Consider the following 19,172-nt stretch of genomic DNA (forward strand, 5'->3'; position numbering starts at 1 on the left):
AACCATTTCTCGAACATGCATTTACTGATGTTGTTCAAGCTTGGCACACTAATAATGAATAATGGCTTCCATATTTACGTCATTTTTTTCTCATGATCAGATCCAAGGTGGCTGACTTTGGCCATTATAGTTGTGAAAAACCCAATGTTGAACTTGTGCTCAACCATTTCTCGGACATCCATTTACCGATGTTGTTTAAACTTGGCACCCAGATAATGAATGATGACCTACATATGCACGTCATTTTTTTTTTTTGAGATAATATCCAAGGTGGCCGACTGGTGGCCATTTTGTTACTTAAATGTGTCCCCAACCATTTGTCAGACATGCATGGTCCAATTTTGTTCAAACTTGGCACAAGCACAGGTCATGATGGCATACACCTACACCTCTCTTTATTTTGTGATTTTATCAAAGATGGCCGACTGGTAGACTGGCAGCCATTTTAGTTGTACATAAATATGGACGAGCCGTTTAATTCAACACATCAAAATTACTAAAACAATTGGGGCTTTGTCATCTTATACCTTTTTTACTTGTTCCACAATTTGTACATTCCAACAAAAATATGTACCATCACTAAACCACATGTAATGGCTTCCTAACCGCCAACTTCTTCCAACACCTGAGTGGGTCACTTCGACACACATCCACTTACTACTGGCAAATCTCTTGGTCCCTTTGAGGAATTTTCCAATGTGGATGTAGATATGCCCTGGCTGGCTGAAACTTGTCTCTCACTTGGCAATACTACGACAGCTGCTAACATAGTTCCTTATGGGTATGAATTCCATCATGGTTGAGTTGGAATTACTCCATGCATGTCTCGATCAACTCTTTCAAATCCTACTGATTATATTACCTCATATCTACCATTCAAACGCCTTTGCACACCAGTTTGTTAATTCCATAAGTTACATTTCATGATCATTTCTAGTGCTCTTCCCTTCATTCCTCAAAACCCTTCATTCCGCAAAACGCAAAAACGCAAAAAAAATCTGAAAACCCACTCCGTGGGAGTACCTCCTGTGCAGCTTCCCTTCGCAGGGCAGCTCACCGGATGATGGGATTGGGGCAAAGCCTTCGGGACCCCCAATCTTTGATGATAGGAGGGAAACCACGGGGTAACATCCCTGGGACAGATTGCGGGAGAGTGTGTCGGAGTGGTGCTGAGGTGTCGTCCACCAGACGGCGGTCTCCTTGGGTTAACCTGAGGCGGTCCCTTCGGGTGGGTGCCTGGAATGTCCTATCCCGAAGAGAGGATGATCACCTGTCTCTGTTATCATCTGAACTCAAGCGTTTGGACATCGGGATTGCAGCTCTCTCTGAGGTTCGGAGACCGGATTGCGGCGAGATAATGGTGTGTGGTTACACCTACTATTGGTCTGGTCGCTCTGATGGTTACCATACCCAAGGAGTTGCTGTAGCTGTGTCCAATAAGCTGACCCCAATGATAATTGAGGTAACACCGGTCAACGAGCGTATTATGAGATTAAGGATTCGTCACTCCTTAGGTGTCATTTCCCTGGTCTCTGTTTATGCTCCTACTGAGGCGAGTGATCTCACCGTGAAGGATGCATTCTACGCCACACTCAAGTCTGTGGTTGATCAGTGCCCCAGACGAGATACACTTCTAGTCTTGGGGGATTTCAATGCATCGACTGGAACTGATAGGGATGGTTATGAGGTATGTGTTGGTCCCCATGGATCAGGAACTATGAACCAGAATAGCACTAAGTTCCTTGACTTTGCAAGAAGTCATGGACTTAGGGTGGCTGGTTCATGGTTTCAGCACCCACAAGCTCATCGCTGGACTTGGTATTCCAACGCTGGCGGTGTGGCAAAAGAGATTGACCATGTCCTCATTGACGGTCGTTGGAGGATGATCCAGAACTGCAGGGTCTACCGGAGTGCTCAGTTCCTCAATACTGACCACAGGCTTGTTGTAGCAACTATAAAGCTGCACCTTAAATCCTGGAGAATGGTACCATCCCAGCCGAGGCTGGATGTTGCCAAGCTCAGGGATGAGAGAGTAGCTGAGGAGTTTGCGAACAGGCTGAGTGGACACTTGGGGGGTCTGGGTGCTTTGGGGGGTCCTGAAGAGTTGTGGAGCACCTTCAAGACCACCGTCCTTGATGTTGCCGGTGGATGCCTTGGAGCTTACCGCAGGGCAAAGAAGAATTTTGTCTCTCAAGGGACACTGGATACCATTCACCAGAGTCGCAGGGCCAGGCTGAATGGCAGAGCTGAGCTGTTCAGGGAGCTGAGGCGTAAAACTGTACGTGCACTGAGGGTGGACAAGGAGGCCTATGTGCGAGGAATCTGTGAGGGGGTAGAGCATCACCTGTGGACAGGTGATTCTCGTCCCGCTTACAGGGGAATTCGCGCATTACGTTCATCCAAGCCCATCCCTCGGAGCACTGCAGTTCGAGCAGAGAGTGGTAGGCTCTTGACAGAGGAGTCTGAAGTGAAGGCCCGCTGGGCCGGTTACTTTGAGCGGTTGTACCAGGCTGATCCCCCAGCTGTCGAGTTGGACGTCAAGGGTGTTACAATCCCTGTTGCTGACCCTCGAATCAACTGTGGTCCACCTTCGCTTGTGGAAACACGGGCTGCGGTGAACCAGTTGAAACGGGGCAAAGCTCCAGGGATCTGTGGCATCCATGCTGAACTTCTCAAGGCTGGTGGAAATGCTGCACTCATGTCGTTGCATGCAGTTTTGTGCTCTGCCTGGAACACAGCCATCATCCCAACTGACTGGAAGAGGGGCCTTGTTGTCCCTCTCTGGAAAGGGAAGGGTGATCGCCAAGACTGCAACAACTACCGAGGGGTGACGCTGCTCTCAGTGCCGGGCAAGGTCTTTGCTCGGATAATTCTTGATAGGGTTCGCCACCATCTGCTTGAGCACCAGCGTCCAGAGCAGTCAGGCTTTACACCAAAGAGGTCAACGATTGACCGTATCCTTGCACTTCGTGTCCTCACCGAACGCAGACGAGAGTTTCGGCAGGGGCTGCTTGCAGCCTATGTTGATCTCTGTAAAGCGTTCGATTCAGTGAATCGGGATGTCCTCTGGAGGATTCTTGGTCTTCGTGGGGTGCCACCAAAACTGATCGATCTGATGTCTGAACTCTATTCTGGTACTGAGAGTGCTGTGAAGTGTGGTGGTACCATCTCTGACTTATTTCCAGTTGTTACTGGAGTTCGTCAGGGATGTGTACTGGCCCCCACACTTTTCCGCACTTGTATGGACTGGATTTTAGGGAGGATGTCGGAGAGATCAAGTTGCGGTGCATCATTTGGGAATGTCAAGATCTCGGACCTTGATTTTGCAGATGATGCAGTCATCTTTGCGGAGACTTTAGACATCCTCTTGGGGGCCCTCGAGGTGCTGAATGAGGAGTCGGAGCCATTGGGATAACGGGTTTCTTGGGTCAAAACTAAGATCCAGGCTTTCGGTGACATCTTGGATGCTGCTGTCCTGTCTGTGTCTGTTTGTGGTGAGGATGTTGAGGTCGTGGAGAGATTCACTTACCTTGGCAGTGATATTCATGTCTCTGCTGGCTGCGAGTCAGAGGTCAATAGACGTCTGGGTCGGGCCTGGGGAGTCATGGATTCACTGGATCATGAGGTGTGGCGCTGCCGGTACCTGTGCGGGAGGACGAAAGTCTGAGTCTTCAGGTCCTTGGTACTTCCAGTCTTGCTCTATGGGTGCGAGACTTGGACTCTGACCAAGGATCTGAGATGGAGACTTAATTCCTTTGGTACCAGGTCTCTTCGGAGAATCCTTGGCTATCGCTGTTTGGATTTTGTGTCCAACGAGCGGTTGCTGAGAGAGACTCGGATGAGATTTGTTACCTGCATAGTCCGTGAGCGTCAGTTGCGGCTGTATGGACATGTGGCTCGTTTTTCTGATGCTGATCCTGCCCACCAGATTCTCTCAGCGAGGGAGTCTCATGAGTGGAGGAGGCCAGTGGGCCGACCACGTGCCTCATGGTTGCAACAGGTTGACCATCATCTCAAGGAGATGGGGATGGGCCTGGCATCTGCCTGGGGGATGGCCAGACGGAGGCCCCTGGAGTACCGGCGGAAAGTGGACGCAGCGACGCGCTGTTCTGGCACATGCTCCCATACCTGACCTGACCTAGTGCTCTGAAACAGAACTGAATCATTTATTGAAGACTTATCAGATTTAAAAAAAAATCATTTATACTTATTAATCCAGGAATGATATTGATGATAGGGAATTTTAACATTTATAGTGATGATCTCCATGATCATCCTTCTCAAAGTTTTATTGATTTTGTGAATGTTTATAATCTGCGGTGACATTCTCTGCCCCACTCATGTTCACAGTCATACTTTGGATCTTGTTTTATCCCATGACATTGATCCTCTAACTGGTGTTGTTTTTAGAATGCTAACTTTTTATGACCACTCATTTATTACCTTTACATTTCAATCGTTGAAACTTTTGCAGCCAAAGAAGTCTGTGACATACTGTAACATGAACTCTCTGGATATTCAACAGTTTGGCAAGAAATTATAAAATTTGATTCCATTCCCAACCTCACTGATGATCCTGAACAGCTGCTGTCGATTTTAAACTGTTGCTTTTTCAAGCCCTTGATCACTCTTCTCCATTTATCATTGGATTGTATAAATCAGGAAAGCGTTCTCCCTGGTTTAATGCCAATTTACATCTTCCTAAAACAAACTGCTGCAAATTGGAAAGAGATTATATAACAAAACTCAAACAGTAACTAACTTCAGCATGTGACTCAAAACAGCAATAGTTCACTGCATTGAATCTGTTGCTGCAGAAACAGCTTCACATTGTACCTTGATTGAAAACAACTATTCCAGCACTAAGATTTTATTCTCTATTACTGATTGAAAACAACTCTTGCAGCACTAAGATTTTTTTCTCTGTTATTGATAAACTTCTAAACAGTCTCCAAGCTGCTTTCCCACTTATTCCATCTCTTTCACGAGCAAAGCAAATCACTGCTGCTTTCAAAGATAAGATCTCATTTATTCCTCATCCACTTACCAAACTTGCTCTTTGTCCTCGACCTCTTCCCTCTTCACTCATTACTTCTTTCTGTTTGGATCATTTCTCACCTGTTAGTTTATATGCATTCCAAACAATTATTGGCAATTCAAAGAAAATAACGATTTTACTAGATCCCGTTCCATCAACCTCAGATTGTCTCTTGACTTCCGGTTCTCTTTCCACTTTTTCTTGAAGGAATAAATTGCTCCATTGCTTCTATAGTTCCATCTTTATTTAAACATGTGATAACAATCCATATCTTGACGAAACCTTTCAACCATTAAATGATTTCCAAAACTACAATCAAGCTATTTCTCGTTTACCATTCATCTCTTAGATTGTTTAATGCATTGTTGCCATTGAGCTGCTACAATACTTGCACCTGCATTGTCTGTTAGAACCCTTCCAGCCTCGTTTTAAACAGTTACACAGCACTGTCACGGCTCTCTTGGAGCTCACAAAGATGTTTTTTTTTTAATACTTCTGGACCTAACAGCTGTTTTTGACACAATCATAATCTTCTACTTCATCATCTTCATTCTTGTTTTGGTGGTACTTGTCCTGGTCTTGAATGGTTTAAGTCTTATCTTACAGATAGTACATCCACTGCAAGTATTGCTGCAGTTTTTTGGAGTACAAAATCCAGCTGGTGGAAGAGCTGAGACACAGAATGAATCAGGACACAACCAAACGAAAATAAGAGTAGAAAGAGAAGGGGCACACCAAGAGCAGCATTGAGGGACTAAATAGAGGAAATCTTGCAGACATAAGGGGCATGGGGAAGAATGAGGGCTGGGGAGGATTCAGGAGGGTGAACAAGATGGACACAGGCTGCAAACTCTCAGGAAGAAAGAAAAAACTAGAAACCTGTAAAGAGGTGGGTTTAGGGGTGGGGCAGTGGGGTGGGGTTAATAGGGGTAGAAAAGATAATGGTTGTGGATGGGGGATTCTCTGAGAAGATGGTGAACAGCTGTCTTGAAGACCTGGCTGGAAGGATGAGATTGAAGAGAATGTGGAAGTTGGATCCACAGGCAGGAAAAAAGGGGAACGAATGAGTGGAGGTAAGAAGTCAGTCTGGAAGGGGGTACTGGCAGGTTCATGTGTTACTGGCAGAAACCTTGGGGGGAGGAGATGGAGACAAAGCATGGAAAGAGCAGAGGGTGCAAGACCAGAAGGGACGCAGTAAGGAAGTTGACTTTTCTCAAAGCATTTGCCATCCTGGATGAGGTCACAGCATTCCGGTGACCAGTCACAGCATTCCGTGGCCAGTCACAGCCTTGCTGTTGTTGCTGTTGTTGCTTGATGTCCCTTTCATCCTGTCAAGTCCCATACCAACCCATCATCGCTGGATCGCGCTCATGCCACGACATGTCATCACACACCTGTGTGTCAGTGACTCTAGGTGGTGAGGTCGATTGGGTCATGCCAGACATCCTCTCCATGAACTCGATGCTGACCATGAGCTTGTTCATCATCACAACAAGGTGCTCTGGGTTGCTCTGGTATACATTATTGAGTGTTGGCCACTGCTTCTTCATTCTCCTGCTTGATAAAGCATTCACCACTTTCAATATTCTCATTAAGGGGAAGCTGATCATCCACCATGTGTCAATTCAATTTCAATTCAAGCTCTATTTCCTGGATTTGTGAGTCCCATGATCCTTGCTTTTCCCACCACTGAACCCCATGTACATCACTTCCGAGAAACTGTCTCTCAGGCCACAATCAAGGAGTCTATGTCGATGTACGAGCTACAACCATCGTAGGAATGTCACCGGCTGCTTATGATAGGATAGTCACCAGCTTGTTAGCTGTAACCCAAATGGCTGAACATCTCGGTTACTCCTTTGCCCCCCACCCCCACCCCCACATCCACCCACCCTGAAGTCCAAACATGCTGTGTGTTACACTATAAACCAAAACTATATCAAAGTTGTGCAAATTATTGTTATACAATTATTACACTCAAAATAAACATGGTCATCTCGTTAAACAAACCAATGGACCAGCATGAACTCCACAGGACATTACATGGATGACAGGACCATGGATGACCACCAAAAATGGCAGTGGTATGCAATGGTCACAAGGATTTTTAAACTTCACATCAACACCAGTGCTAGGCATTACTGTTTCCACCTTAATCGCTTTGCCAGCAGGACAAATGGCTGACACAAAACTTGTAAAATGAAAAAGACTGCATTATTGCAAAGGTACTGAAACCATAATACCTGTCCTCTAAATTCTTGTTAATCCCAGAAGGGAGTGTTGTTGATTTATAAGTCGCTCTTTTTGTGTGTTGAGATAATTAGAACACAAATTAATATCAGTGTGTTCATTGAAATGCAAGCCAGCCAAATGATTAATGGCCAGCCATTTTACATCTGCAATTTTCTGCCCAACATGATGAGTTTAAAAATGAAGAAAAGTACATCATTCAAAGGAATTCAAAGATGGTGTATGTTTATTCTCTCTGAAGAAGAGCAAGGCTAATGGAAGAACAAGGTTGAAGTGACAATGACGTATAATGAGGCAATAATTGGGCAAAAACAGCAAGGGAATCAACAAACAAGAGAGAGAGAGAGAGAGAGAGAGAGAGAGAGAGAGAGAGAGAGAGAGAGAGAGAGAGAGAGAGAGAGAGAGAGAGAGAGAGAGAGAGAGAGAGAGGAGAGAGAAAAAGAGGAAGTAAAGACGTTTGGGTTAGGAATGGTTAATGAGGGTAATAAAGATAATGGGTGAGGATGTGGGATGACATGAAATAGCAGTACACTGCCTGCTTGATAACCTGCAAGGATGAGTTGGAAAGACCAGCCTCTGAAAGGCAGTTCCATAGATGGGAGAAGCAAGGAACAATGAATGAGTTAAGGGTACTGGCACGCAATGACCTCGTATTTTTAAAGATAGACTGACTCTTCTGCTGTAAGCTTCTTAGATAATGAGCAATACTTGTTGCTAATTTATTTCCACCATGAATAATGTCTAGATAAATTACTCTTTTTGTGTGTTATGAGTCTGAGTTAGCAAGGCAGCAGAACCTGTTTCATAAGTTATGACATGCAAAAAAAAAGAATAAGAGAGTGGATCAAATTACGTGTTACAGATAAACTAAAAGACAATATGGACAAAGTTGTGAGTCAGGAGTCAAAAGGAAAAAGGATTTGAGGTTTAGGAGTTTAAAGATGGGAATACACATTTGGATGATCCCAGCAAGCCAGCAGAGCCTGTTCCATAAATTATTTGTTAACCTTTTCATTGGCTTATTTGTTGACCTTTTAAATTTCTACGAAGAGTAAGTTGCTCATAAGAACATTGATGAATATGATTTGAACTTGCAATGATTACTGAATATATGAGGCCTTAATCTTGGAAAATTTTCATAAATTTAATTGCAAATAATAATAATAACAAGTAAGGCCTTAGTTATTTTATAACTTGGTTTACAGATCCGCCGACGGTATATTTGCCAAAAATGAAATATAAATATAAACACATTTTTAGCCTTTTATATTGATAAATTTTCCACTGAAGGTGCAAAAGTTTCAAGACCCGAAATGTAAACGTTGGCATTTACTTTCAAAATATAATTTCGCGTGTGCGCACCAAATTCCGAGTCCCCTTTAACCAAACTGTGTAGTAGAGCTGCGCAGTAGTCTTCGGTCATGGTGTCTGAACAGTGGCCAGCGTGGTTCAGATTGACTGTGGTTTCTGGGGGAAAAAGTGATTGTTAAGAAGTATGTCAGCGGTATAAATTTGAGTGACTGTATTGGTGATTTTATCACGCAACATCTTGATGACGAATATTCTGGCCGAACTATTGCATCAATTCAGTGCAGCAGCAGGGATGATTCGCAGGCTACTCTCGATCGTGCCGATTTTGTTTCCGTCGAAAGTTGTACACCGCTGTTCGTATTGAAAGATTTCGGTGCCAAGTACGTCAAAGTTTCCCTGCGAGAGGCTGATATTTAGCCTTCAACAGACCAGAAATCAGTGGCCGATATGTACAGCTTGCTTGGCTAGAGGGAAAAAAACAGAAGTGTGAAACCAGAGGAAGTGAATGGACAGGAAAAACGCAAGAAATAACCTTATGTACTGTGGCAATGCTATGTGTAGCAGCCTGGGTTCTGATGCCATTGAAGTATCCCCATGTGCTTGATGTGACAGTGAACTGTTGTTGAACACTTGAAAGATTGGACTACATGTACAATTTGATATTGTACTTTATTTTTTATTTTTCAAATTGATTTTTTGCCAATGGCTTTATATTGCAGTGGGATGTGTTATTCCTGGTGGTCTTAACTGTTTTAGGTACCATTACTGCTTTTCTGATTTCTCTTAAAGATGTGTTTTCATAGCCATTGTTTTTAATGAAGCAGACAAATTTTTACAAAACCTGTATGAGATCTTGCTCTGCGAGAATGATCTTTCAGTCTAAACTTGGACAGTAATTTTCTCAGCATTGTTTCCATTTGTTTGATGATCCAACAGGTTTCTATAAGAAAAACATGCCAGACTATATTGTAAAAACAACTTTTAATCCTTCTTTAATGTTTTTCACATCAGATGATACAGTGAACATGGGTATCCTGCATTTGAATGGTCTTCCATCTTCAATGCTTTCTTAGATCCTCCTGGTCTGGGATTTATATTTATTTTCCCCCCACCTACCCTTGTCTTTTCCATGGAACATCCGAAAAAAAATCATAAAAATTAATAATTCCTAAAAATTGAAATTATATTTATATTTATATTTCGACCTACCGACTCTACATTTTAGCTGAAGAACTGTGTAAACCAAGTTATAAAATAAATAAGGCCTAAATAGACATAAAATGTCATCGCCCCTGTTGTTTTAGTAATTTTGCTGGATGAAGTTAAAGGGCTAGCCGATATTTATGTACACCTAAAATGGCCGCCAGTCGACAAGCTGGCCATCTTTGATCACATCACAAAATAAAGTGAGGGGCACATGTATGCCAACATGTACTGTGATTGTGCCAAGTTTGAAGAGAATCAGACTATGCAATTCTGAGAAATAGTTGGGGACACTTGAGCAACAAAATGTCCACCAGTCACCATCTTGGATCTGATCAAAAAATAAAATGATGTACATATGTAAGTATCTCTAATCTCGAAAACAAATGGCATGCTTATGTATGCCATCATTTCTTAGCTGCATGCCAAGTTTGAACAAGATCGGTAAATGCCTATCTGAGAAATAGTTGAGGATGTGTTCGATACCAGTTTTTTTTTTTACAACTAAAATGGCCGCCAGTCAGCCATCTTGGAACTGATGTCGAGAAAAATGATGTGCATATGTGTACCATCATGTATTGTCTTTGTGCCAAGTATGAATAAAATCGGTCCATACATGCCCGAGATATTGTTGTGGGCGCACACACGCATGGACACGAAAATCGAGACCAAATCCATAAGCCCTCATTTCGGACTAAATCCATCGGGGGTTAAGAATGGGAGTAGGTTGGTGTAGGCCCATTAGGCCCATGAAGGCTTGCACTATTATTACTGACAAATGGTTGTTTGTCCGTGCTCTGTTCTTTTAAATTCTGAGCATCAAGCAACGAAGCAGCACGTACCACTTTAAAGTCGTGATGACTTGACTAGGGTTCAGACGGCAGACTCCCAGATTCAGAGCTGATGCCCTAAACATTTCTACCAATAGGCTGGTAGATCTTGATAAGTGTGAGAAATGCATTTTTTGCATGCTTAGAAAGACAATAATTAGGTTAAAGAAACAATATATAGTGCCTTCTTGTTCGATTGGTTTCAGATTTGTCATCTGCACAGTCCACTGGGGAGAATAGGAAAAACACTTTTGGTGTTGGTTGGCCAAACAGGTGTTATTATGGTGCACTTGTTGAACCTCATCCATCATCATTTGCACCTGCTTCAACAGTGCAAATGCAATGGAACAAGTGGCATGTAAAAAAGAATAAGAAAGAATTGATCAAATTAGGGGTTACAGAGAAGCTAAAAGACAATATGGAGAAGCTAAAAGACAATAAAAAGGCTGAGTTAGAGTCAGGTGTCAAAAGGGGAAAAAAGATTTGAGGCTAAAGAAGTAGTTTTAAGATTGTAATACACATTTGGGTGATCCCAGCAAGCCAGCAGATATATTTTCATAAATTTAATTGTTTGTATTTTGTATTCCCCCTTGTATTAATTGTCATGTCCAGTTTGAGAGTGTCCCATTTCCTGCCCTCATATGACAATGAGACCTCCATAACATTTTAATCCATAATTTATCCGATCCTTACTCAAGCTTAGCAACCTTTTCACTTCATCTAAAATTATAAATTTATTACTAGAGCAACAAGAACAGGTAATTTCCAAAAAAATTATAAACCAAAAAATATGATATACGAAAAAATATTGTATACCAAAAATATTATATACAAAAAAATATTCTATACCAAAAAATAATCCATACCAAAAATATTATATACCAAAAAATATAATAGACCAACAATTATTCTGTACCAACAAACAATACCAAAAACTATTTTTACCCAACTTAGCATGCCATCATACTTTTAGGACTACAAATTACGAGTGTGGATGATTCAAGCGCAAGCAATCAGATATTTCTCATGAAGTCTATCTCAATTCGATAATGAAAGCACGAGTCCCAGAATTTAGGATTACAGTTCAACTACACTGTTTTTATCCCATAATTTTGTTTGGGCACATTGAATTCCTGTACTCCTCATAATGACAAACAAATTCATTCAAAATGCATCACCATTCTGCAATTTTGAAGAGGTAAGATGTGAATATAATTCATGATTGATGATCCATTAATCGAGTTAAAGTAAATCAATATCTATACCAGAGATTTGCAGGTTTACAGCAGCACAGTAATTAAGAATATATATTTTTTATTTTCTCTTTCAAAATGTAATGGAAGCCCTATATTTAATATCAATGTCAAAGAAAAGAGGGACAACTGTTCCTATATCTTTGGCTTTTTGCCATCACTGCTTGGGCAAACTTCCCAGCTCAGCAGCAATGGCTAAATTTCATGGACTTGACAAAGGGCACCTGCAGAGTGAGACAATTACATTAGTGCACCCTCTTGGATCATATTTATCGTAGTCATGGTTGATAATCCTGAGCAATATGCAGAAAGGATTGCATTCCTTTCAGAATCCACCCATTGTAAAAGAAATACCAAAAAAAATACACTGTATAGACAAGATTTTTAAAGGATATTCCATAATCATCCAGTTATATCTGAATAAAATATCTAATTTACCCATCTCTCCTTTTGACTTCCTTTTGTCTCCTGTCTCTTTCCCTTTTTCTCATGCACCCCTCCTTTTTCCTTCTTGTTCTTCTATCCTCCTCTCAACCTTATATTTTAACCCAACTTGCCATGCTATCATTCCCTCAGGACTACAAACTATGAGTACAGATGACTCAAGTCACAAACAATCAGATATTTCTTCTCAAGTGTTTCTCTAACTTTCCTTTTGTAGTCCCAACCTCGAGTTGCCTTTACCTTGTGAAGTGTGAGCTCCATAAAAAAGTCAACGTTGCCTCTCTGGGCGCTGTTTATTATAACCTGTCCTACCCAATAACACCCCCAACTCACTTGCATCCCTCCCTGGCGACTGACTTCTTTCTTTTCAACATCTGATTTCTGCCATGGTGGAATAATTGCTGTAATCAGGAGTGTCACTACTCCCCACAGCTCATAAACCTTTCTAACCCCCACCTTCTTCGCTGTTTTAGAAACCTCCCATACATTGCACCTTTTCTGTCACTTGAATATGTCTCGCTATGCGGGTGAGCTGGCAGGATAGCCGAGGCGAGGATTGCATACTCGCCTCTCTGGTCTTTTGCAGGCATGGCGAGGCATCAATGTGTGTGCCATCCATCAGATAAATGTTAAACCAGGCTTCCCATCTGTTATCAATAGTTGGTAACGTTAAAGATCTCATGATGTCTTTTTGCAAATGGTATGTGAGTTATTGAAAACAAATTACAAATTTCTGCCACCTTCAGTCAAAAGTCAGGTATGGCCAACTCGTTCATGAAAGACTTGGGACAAAAACATTCCCAGGCTGTTAAAACATTGAGGCAAATAATATCCCACAGTTTTCTTCATGAAGAGTAGGTGAGCTATCACTGGCACCATGACGAAATTCAAAATTCCTGCTCTAACGAACAAGGGGCACTGCATTAGCAGCACAGCTCCACCATCAGCAAATGAAGCTCCCCACAGCCATCTGCTTTTTTTTGTATACCTTGGTCGAGGCTCGTATGAGAGCTAACACACAACTCCCAGCAAGGGGGCATGAGACAAGAGGGGCGGGAGTGGAAGGGACAAAACAGTGGGGAACAGACACATTAGGTGAACTGTGGAAGGGAGAGGGATGGGGATGGGACGGGGAACATGGCGAAGAGAAGATGGACATGACAGGGACTTTCAGGAAGGAAAGCAGGGGAATTGAAGGAAGTGGGCTTGGGTGGATTATCGGGGGTAGAAAACATCGAGGATTTGGATGGGGGAAGATAAGAGGTGGTGGTGAACAGCTGTTTTGAAAGCCTGGAGGGAAGAATGGGAAAGAATAGAGTGAGGAAGTTTATTCCAAAGGCGGGAAAAAAGAGGGATGAAAGAGTGAAGATGAGCAGTGATTCGTGATTTTGGTAGTTTTACCAGAAGGGGGTTGTTGGCGGACCTTGAGCGCCCTGTGGAAATGTGGTGGGGACAAATCGCAGAGAGAGCAGGGGGGGCAAGGCTGGAGAGGAGTCGGTAGAAGACAGAAAGACCACCGACCAACCTGTGGTGATTGAGTGAGAGGCCCAAAGACTCAGCTTCATTGCGGGAGATGCCGATGATCCTAAATGCCCTGGTTTCGACAGCGTGAAGCCGAGAAAGGTGGGAGGCAGGAGCACCAGCCCAGAGGGGAGAGCAGTACTCCATCAGGCTACGGACAAAAGCTTTGTAAGTGGTCAGGAGCTCAAGAGGGCCGAGGAAGGACTTTGCACGACGGAGGATTCCCAGTCGGCGACTGGCTTTTGAGGGAGGTTGGAAATGTGACTTTCCCAGGAAAGGTCATGGCAGATAGTGAGACCCAGAAGCTTGAAAGAAAAGACTTCTTCCAGAGGATTGTTGAGAAAGTGGATGGGGGGGTTTCTAAACGGTCCTTTCGAAGAGACATAGTGAGAGTGTGAGATTTGTCTGGATTGAAAGACATGTTCCACGTGTTGGACCAGTTTGTGATTTTATCCAGATCTGCAGTGAGCGAAGAAGCTGCTGCTTGCCGGTCTGAGGGATGACAGATGGTACGGCAGAGGGTGGAGTCGGCGGCAAAGATAAATAGAGGATTTTCCAGAGAGTCGGAGAGATCATTGATGAAAACCAGAAAAAGAACTGGGCCCAGAACGCTACCTTGAGGAACTCCAGCCTGCACAGGAAGAGGGGATGAAAGAACTCCATTTAGGGCCACACGTTGACTGCGACAGGAGAGGAAGTCTGGAGCCATGAGTGGAGATGGCCATGAATACCATGGGAAGAGAGTTTGATGAGTAGGGCAGGGTGCCAGACTGTGTCAAAAGCACGTGATATGTCCAGGGATACGGCTCGGATTTCCTGTCTGGCATTGAGGACCTCCATCCATTGATGGGAGAGCAGAAGCAGCATATCCAGGGTAGAGTGACCTGGTCTGAAACTAAATTGATGATTGGAAATCAAGCCATTGGAGAAGAGGAAGGATTTCATGTCTGAAGCGATGATGGATTCCATAACCTTGCTGATGTTTGGGAGAAGGCTGATTGGTCTGTAGTTACAGGGATCTGTTTTTGCACCTTTTTTATGCAGGGCGGTGATGTTAGCAGATTTCCGAGCAGATGGCAGAAGACCTTGGGCAAATGAGAGGGTGAATAGAACAGAGAGAGGGTGAGCAAGAACAGAAGAGCAGGCTTTGAGGACACGTGGGCTGATGCCGTCTGGACTGGTTGCAGAATCTGACTCGAGGTTTGACTTGACTGACTCGAGGCTGACTCCAAAAAAGAGAAAAGAAGACCATGTAGGCTTCATCAGTAAACCCCCAACCATCAAATTTCAAGAGTGACTCGGACTGCAGAGATGGCTACCAACAATACGCAACTTTTGAAATGACGGAAGCCACCACATAATGCTCAGTGCACATGCACAGAAACCCCAAGAACAAAGGTTCATCGGGGCAGCTGAATATCATGTGTGCCTTTCAACTATTATTACCTGAAATGGCTCAGAAAGCTTTGAAAAGAAGCCGAAAATACTTGGAAACATACCTTTGAGAAAGGGGTGTGCCTCCACACAAGGAAAGAGTTGGAGAACTTTCTTAATTTGCCCAAAAAACTGATAGCTTGCAGCTCCCTGCACTGCAGGATATGGACTGGTGCAAGGCCTGAAGGTCTATCGATTGGTATGTTCTACCCAAACCTTCTACCATCACTGCCAGTGAGTGGACTTTGAAACTTGGGGGATTACCTCGTGTGAACGTGGCAGACTTGCTGATTTCTTTAATGGAGGACTATTATTGGAAAGACAATGCTGTCATTACCAACATTCAGGCAGACCTCCCAGATGCAGACACCATATCTGGTTTGGTTACTTTTCAACACCGATGGATGGTCATATCTGGGGCTTGTCAATGCACAGGGTAAGTTTAAATGATATCAAATATTAATCATCTTTTGGAGGGGGGTGGTAGTCGGAGTGGGAGCTGTTATGGGCTGTTATGGTCGTTGTAAATATATATAATTTGTTTGGTTCTGGACCCACAATCGACATTATACGAGATTTTTGCATGTATTGGTTAAATAAGAAGTGTGTGTGTGTGTGTGTGTGTGTGTGTGTGTGTGTGTGTGTGTGTGTGTGTGTGTGTGTGTGTGTGTGTGTGTGTGTGTGTGTGTGTGTGTGTGTGTGTTATATTCGCTGCCACTAGTCGATGATTGTATAAGCAGGAAGGTAGGAACTCAACTCCTCTCACCCATGGATATCTTTCGTATTTCCTACATTTCTGTGAGTCCGATTTGCATTCAGGAAGAGAACAATTATGATTAACCATTTTGAAATTGCCACTAACTTTCGTATAAATGCTGAAAATTATGTTAAAAAGACTATTTGAATTGCACATTTCACTCTAGTAGTAGCAGGTTAAAAGTGTCCAGTGAGCAGAACCAAATCGCTGAAAACGCACGCAGCACGTGCACAAAAGGCCTCATTAGATATTTGCTTCGTTCGCATTAATACGTCATTTCAAAAGTCACTTGAAAGTTGTGCATTGTAATCCTCAATTTTGACACATTAACCTTTCCTAACCCAACCATTTTACTTGCTAATTTAAGTGTCCCCCCTCCTTCCTGTCCACTTTTCCCGTTTGTTCATTCCCTTGATATTTGTTTGACTGTCAGTTCTACCTTGCTCTTCCATGAGTCTCATTCATGTGAAAAAACAAAAACGCTGCATTAAAAAAAAAAGTTTCTTTCTGCTTTTTTAAAAAAAAAAACAGCTGATCCTGATTGATTTTGAAAATTGATTGAATCTTAACGTTAACTCAAAATCACCATTCGAAATGTTATAGTCACCTCAATCAATAGAAAACCTTTATTGTGAAATAATTATTTTTTCTTGATTTATACTGCCATTGTTCAAGGCTCATGGAAGAAGTGACCACAAGAGGATGAGAGGTCAATATCCTTACAATGGATGAAAGGAAAACAGGCAGACAAGGGGCACACAATAAGGGTCGAATGACTTGAAATGAGACAAGGGGCACACGCAGCAATTAAAAGCAGCCGAATAACATTTTATGCTCAACTCACGGCTGTCAGAATGTCATTTGGTTCGTCATGTTTTTGTCATGTTTGATCGCAATCTTGGAGGGTTGATTCCATGTGTTGTACAATGTTCCCAAATCATTTGAGAAATGTGCACGATTGAATTTGCACCTGTCATTAGGTTTGCTCAGAGGTGAACCCGACCCTAACTTGGCTTAGTTTATAATAACTTCAATATCCTTATCAAAACAACTGCATTGAATATGTGCTGCTATGAATGCCGATGATTCCTGTTATGGTAGCAAAAGCTGAAAGCAGTGTGGCAGCTGTTAAGCTAACTGCCAAATAGCTTCCTCTATGATCTCACACAATTTATATGCCAATTTCTCTCCAAGGACAGCTGTACAAAAAAAAAGGTGTTGCATATTTAGAATTGCATTTCTGAGACAGTCGTTTGGATTAAAGTTTTCCTTCACATATCTTGCCACATTGATGAAGGTTATGCAAATATACAAATATATGTGTGTGTGTGTGTGTGTGTGTGTGTGTGTGTGTGTGTGTGTGTGTGTGTGTGTGTGTGTGTGTGTGTGTGTGTGTGTGTGTGTGTGTGTGTGTGTGTGTGTGTGTGTGTGTATATATATATATATATATATATATATATATATATATATATATATATATATATATATATATATATATATATATATATATATATATATATATATATATATATATATATATGCCTGGTGTTGGCTTAATGGTTAGGGTGGTGGGCTTGGGATCCCAGGATCCTAAGTTCAAATCCAATCCGTTGAATTAATACCAGGTGGGGTTAACTCTGCCTGTCATCCTTCCGAGGTCGGCAAAATGAGTGCCAGCTTGCTGGTATCTTGTGGCGGAGTGGTGACTTGTCCAGGATTGTGCCCAATAACCGAGGAGACTACTTAGGCAGCACCAACGCTCTGCACAGGGTATGGTCCCAATGGAATGGAATGGCATGGAATATATACACACACACATACACACACACACACACACACACACACACACACACACACACACACACACACACACACACACACACACACACACACACACACACACACACACACACACACACACACATATATATGCCACATGAATGAAAGTTTTACAAATATATACGGCCTCGTTTGCATCTATTTGCTTCGCTAACATTAACACATCATTTCAGAAGTGGCAATCGTGAAACAAAAACATATCTTTCAAACTCATTGTTGGATTTACAATGACATCCTGAACCAGGTTTGGATTGGCTTCTGAGTTTGGATGTGGGTTGAGTCTGGGTGGAATGATACATCGTCCACCTCATAATGATGTATTTCACTGTACTCAAAGGTGTAATGAGTGAATTTGAAATCTTCTTATAACCCTCTCCTGAACGGTGCTTCTCCACCATGTTTTGTCTGACTTCTTTGGAAAGCTCCTTGATCTTCATGTTTGCTTTGTTGGTTGACCAAGTGAGTTGCACATTAAAACTCCTCAGATAAGTGGTGGAGCGTAATTTTTAATTTAAACCACTGATAACATACATGTGAAACCTATTGCACTTATTTTGTAACCTTTCAAACAAATAATTTGCTCCTGAAGTGATTTTAGGTTATTTCGGGAAAGGGTTTGAATACTTATGAAACTGATAATGATCTGATTTTCTCTGTTAATCTAAATTATTCACTTTTTATCTGCATATTTTTAGCTTTATCACTTTGGAGTCGTTTGTGAACACCATAGAATAAGTTTAATTTGAAGGTATCATGAAATAAGCTCAGGTGGCATCAAAATGTGAAAACTTTGGAGGGGGTGAATACTTTTGCAGCCCTCTGGAGATTATCAGAAAGTTTTCAATTGTGTTTATCATTAATTGATGTAAATTATCCTGAGAGCTATGGGGATTCAAAGCAACTGATATATATGATAGAAACCCTGAACACTAAACAAGTTACAGTAAGAACAGAGTATGGAGAGACAGAATGCTTTGGAATTGGAAAAGGGGTGAGACAGGGGTGCATTTCCTCCCCTTACTTTTCAATCTGTGTTAATCTCCCCCCCCCACCCCCAAACTTCAACACCCCCTTTCCCAACTCTATCACTTCTCTGCCCACCCCTTCTCCCCCCACCCCAACTCTCTATCCTCCACTCCCCCATTTCTTCCTCAAATCCTTAACCCCATGTTTGCAACTTCCCCATCTTTCTACAAGTCCTCAACCCCCCCCCCCACTCTCTCTTTTCAACTCGAAGTCTACATAATAGTCCCTCACACGCAGGGCCAGATTGAGGTGGAGGCACAGGGGAC

The 19,172-nt window shown here is 42.5% G+C and overlaps 1 protein-coding gene and 1 long non-coding RNA gene across 3 annotated transcripts in view; one reads left to right on the top strand and one right to left on the bottom strand.

Annotated features, from left to right (window-relative positions):
• The window catches only part of LOC147035092 (uncharacterized), a 260,465-nt gene that overhangs the window by 158,455 nt on the left and 82,838 nt on the right, over positions 1-19,172 (top strand). The gene's annotated exons all lie outside the window — the stretch shown is intronic.
• LOC147035094 (uncharacterized) overlaps positions 1-19,172 on the bottom strand; it is a 382,679-nt gene that overhangs the window by 78,314 nt on the left and 285,193 nt on the right. The gene's annotated exons all lie outside the window — the stretch shown is intronic.

The sequence above is a fragment of the Eptatretus burgeri genome, chromosome 1 (assembly GCF_056783735.1).
Source record: "Eptatretus burgeri isolate ZD-2024b chromosome 1, Ebu_testis_v1, whole genome shotgun sequence".
NCBI classification, from domain to species: Eukaryota; Metazoa; Chordata; class Myxini; order Myxiniformes; family Myxinidae; genus Eptatretus; species Eptatretus burgeri.